Raw genomic sequence first — 4,348 nt, 5'->3', positions numbered from 1 at the left:
GAGGAAACAACTCTGAGAGATGCACAAATTGTCTATGAAAAGGAGAGGGCTCGAAGAATTACTGAGAATCAACCTGTAGTTCCAGACCAGTTCGAAAACATAGCTCCCGGTGCTGGGAGACCACTTGGCAATTATGCTAGTCCAGCCTACAATCAAGGCTTATTAAGTGTGAGACCATCTCCAGTTGCAACTAATAATTTTAAGTTGAAGCAAGGGTTGCTTAAAACTCTTCAAAACTGTTGTGTCTTCAGAGGAAAGCAAAACGAAGATCCAAACAACCATCTAATGGATTTCGAGGAGATCATGAATACCTTTCAATACAATGGTGTGCCACAAGATGCAGTTTACTTAAGGGCATTCCCCTTGACATGCAAAGATGATGCAAAACACTGGCTTCGAAGCTTGCCTAATGGATCGATTAGAACATGTGATGAGATGACCAGAAAATTTCTTGACAAATATTTCTCATCAGCTAAGACAGGCATGTTTAGAAGAGAAATCCATAACTTCTGCCAGAACGAGACTGAAACTGTGTTTGAAGCATGGGAGAGGTTTAAGGAGATAGTGAGAAAATGTCAACATAGCGGAATTGAACTCTGGATGCAACTCTAGGACTTTTGGGATGGATTGACACCGGCCTCACGAAGAACATTGAGTAATACAGCTGGAGGCCCATAGATGAAAAAGACTCCAGAGGAGATAGTCACAATTCTAGACGAGTTATCTGAAGATGTAAATCAGTGGCCCTCTGAGATTGCTGAAAGAAGAAGATCAATTGGTGTTCACCAAGTTGATGCTAATACATCTGTGTAGGTACACCTTGTTTCCATGGCCAAAGAAATAAGGAAGCTTACCTTAGCCTCAATATATAATGAGCCTCATGCAGTGTGTGATATATGTGGAAGAGGACACCCTACTCATGAGTGTCAAGCCTCAATTGAGGAAGTTAATGCTGTGGGAAATTATAACTTTAATGCAATGGGTCAGAAGCACCCCGATTTTTTATGAAGTTCACCTGGGGGTACTGTAAATGCATGGCAACAAAACAATCCTAGATTTCAATGACAAAGAGCTCCTGGTTTTGTGAATCAGCCGAGGCAGCAGTTTCAGCCTCAACAACCAATTCAATCTGGGTTAGAAGATCTAATGAAGTCCTTCATTGTCAAGACTGATGAGAGATTAGATGCTCATGGTGCAGCCATCAAAGAACTTGACACTGGTTTGCGAAACTTGGAGAAGCAAGTTGGGCAAATTGCAACTATATTGTCTGAGAGAATCCCAGGTACTCTGCCTGCTGATACTGAAAAGAATCCCAAAAACACAGTAAATGATGTGATCTTGAGAAGCGAGCAAGTGTTGAAAGATCCCAATCCAATTCAAAAAGAGGTGATATCTGAAAAAGGAATTGGGGAGTAGCTGAAAAATAAAGTTGATAAGAAGAAGAAAGACAAGAAGAGAACTGAGGAAAAAAAAAGAGAGAGAATTCAAGAAAGGATGAATCTGGAGAGAGCAAGCACATGCCTGCTTTACCTTTTCCCCAAAAGATTTATAGAGAGAAGCTGGATAAGTAATTTGAGAGATTTCTGGATATGCTGAAACAAGTTAATGTAAATTTTTCATTCACAGAGGTGCTCTCTCAAATGCTAGCTTATGCCAAGTTCTTGAAGGAAATCCTGACAAAGAAGAGAAAGATAGAAGAGACCTCAGTGGTCAAGCTCATAGAGCATTGCAACGCAATCTTGCAAAACGAACTCCCATAAAAGTATGGAGATCCAGGGAGTTTTACTATACCTTTCTCGTTAGGCCCTCTTAATTTTGATAAGTCTTTATGTGATTCTCGTGCCTCAATTAATTTAATGCCTCTGTCTATTTACAGGAAACTGGAGAATGAGCTTGGAGAGATAAGGTTTGCACCAATATCTTTGCAGTTGGCAGACCAAACAACTCTGATACCCAAGGAAATAGTGGAAGATATTTTAGTGCGGGTAGATAAGTTCGTGTTTCCTGTAGACTTTATTGTGGTAAATATGGAGGAGAATAAAGAGGTCCCTCTCATTTTAGGAAGACCATTCTTAGCAACGGGTAGAGCAATATTAGATATACATGATAGAAAACTCATGCTTAGAGTGGGTGAAGAGACTGTAACGTTCGAGATGAATGTAGAGACGGGGGTAAAAAAAGGAGAAGCTAACTCCAAGTGTTTAGTGGAAATTGAAGAGCTCGAAAGAAAAGGCTGCAACGAGTGGAAAATATAAGTGTGGGGTGTACCCCAAGAAGGCTGAGAAGAAGTTGTCCGCATGGATGTGTGCATTGGTTCGGGCGCGTGGAATGGAGCCCGACTTCGACTCAGACCCCGACTGAAAATTTCAGTGAAGTTTCCTTCACCTTATGCTTTTTAATTGTGTGTCATGCAGACATGCCACAAATTAAAGTGTGGGGAGGAGAAAATTGTATGTGTTAGTAATTTAGTTTTGTTGTTGTAGTAGTTAGAGATAGAAAAATGAGAAAAACCATAAAAAATTAAAATTTTTGACTTTTCCCGATGATGGATATCATTCGACGGGTTTCTTGAGGGATTAAAGTCGAAAGAAAGAGACAAAATAATTTTCTTTTGTAGTTAGTGTAATAATTCCCCTTTGATTTTTCTTTGTGCCGCGGTTCTTTTCCAAGGATTTTGTTTGAACCGAGTGTAATTAGTTTTTATTTTGTAGAATAGTGTTTTAAATTGAAAGCAATATCTCTTGACTGTATTATACCTTGAGAATAGTGAGTGCTTTAGTTGTGACGCTTAGGCTCAGTTTTTGACTCTTGCATAAGCACTTTAAATTGTATAATTTTAACTTTACTTAACTGCTTTGACTAGAGTGTCTTGATAGTCCAATTTTGAGTGAGTTATGTGCCACGTGTGTGCAAGGTTTTGTGTATTCTGTGCATTGCATTTGATGTCTAGAATTTGCCCTGTGTGTTTGCAAAGCGAAATAGTAGTGTTGTTCAGTCTTGGAAGTAATTTAGGCATTTCTTTGTTCAACCAGTTATATACTCTTACCCACCTAATTGTTATGTATCTTAGTTAAAATCTTTTGATCTTGTATTCCTGTTTCTTTGGCAACCACATTACAAGCCTCACGCATTTGTTTGAATTGATCATCTATTTAAACTATTTACCTCTCGTAAGCACTTGAATTGATTATAAACCTTGTAAAAGTTAGAGTGTGGGGTAGTTAGTTTGGCTTTTGAGTGGAACTAATGAAATAAGGAGAAAGGTGTATTGTATTGAAAAATAAAAGTAAGAGCCACTTGAAGGGAGTAAGAAAAGAAAAAAAAAGTGTTTGACTGTGAAAACTTTTATTGTGTGTGGAACTACTCTATATTGTTGTGTGAGGGCACATGATTCACGAAGGAAAGTAATGTCGTTGACCTCTATGTTATATTAAGTGAGCAAGTTGTGAAAAATACGTGGTACTTGTGAGTCAAATCTCGAGGCTAGGATGATACACTATTGTGCTTAATCTATTTTAAATATTCTTGGTTTGATGAGTTATGAGAGTTGTTTAAAAAGGTCGTGTCTATATGAAGTGTAGTTTGATTGCTCGAGGACGAACAATGGTTTAAGTATGGGGGTGTTGATGGTAGGCTATAATTACATGTTTTAATCGCTTTTTTCACTCTAATTTACTGCACTTTAATTGAGTTTGAGCTTTAAGCGCTAGTGTTTTGCACTAATGGTGTGTTTTATGCCTTGTAGGAGTGATTCCGAGCCATGTAGATGTTATGGAATGAATTTGAGCTATTTGGAGCTTTGAAGTCTGAGTAAAAGTCAAAGGGATTAAGCCAGGATCGTGTTCGGGGGTCGAGGCCCAAGTCTGGATGTCAAAATCAAAGCAAAATTTGTACTCTGAGAAATTTGCACTAATGCGACGCACTGTGCGACGCGCTAGTGTCCTAATTCGCGTAGGAAAAGGCGGTTTCATTTAGGCCCGAACCTACTTGGTATAAATACATGTAAAAATATTATTTTTAAGACTTTTGACATATCTAAGACTTAAGGAGGCTAAGAAGGAGGTGGAGAAGCGAAAGCACAAGGGATTCATCATTCAATCCTCACTCAAGACAAGAGTTTGGATCGTTTTATGTTTTTCTTTATATTTGTGATGAATTACTCCATATCTATGGAGTAGTTCTCTTTAGGGATTGATGGATTTGGTGTATTGATAATTTTTTATGGATATTAACTCTAGTTTTTATACATGAATCGTTTTGGGTGTTTTAATTATTGCATCTATATTCACATATTCATATAACCGAGAGACTCATAACTTGTGATATCTTTGCATTATCTTGTGGGTTA

The 4,348-nt window shown here is 38.1% G+C and overlaps 1 non-coding gene across 1 annotated transcript; it reads right to left on the bottom strand.

Moving 5' to 3' along the window:
* Window positions 1–483: 483 nt before the first annotated feature.
* On the bottom strand, window positions 484–590 carry LOC142168555 (small nucleolar RNA R71). Its single transcript, XR_012698408.1, has one exon. It is a non-coding gene; the product is annotated as a small nucleolar RNA R71 (small nucleolar RNA).
* Window positions 591–4,348: the final 3,758 nt, after the last annotated feature.

This window comes from Nicotiana tabacum, chromosome 13 (genome assembly GCF_000715075.1).
Source record: "Nicotiana tabacum cultivar K326 chromosome 13, ASM71507v2, whole genome shotgun sequence".
Lineage (NCBI taxonomy): Eukaryota > Viridiplantae > Streptophyta > Magnoliopsida > Solanales > Solanaceae > Nicotiana > Nicotiana tabacum.
This window is presented reverse-complemented; position numbering and strand designations above follow the sequence as displayed.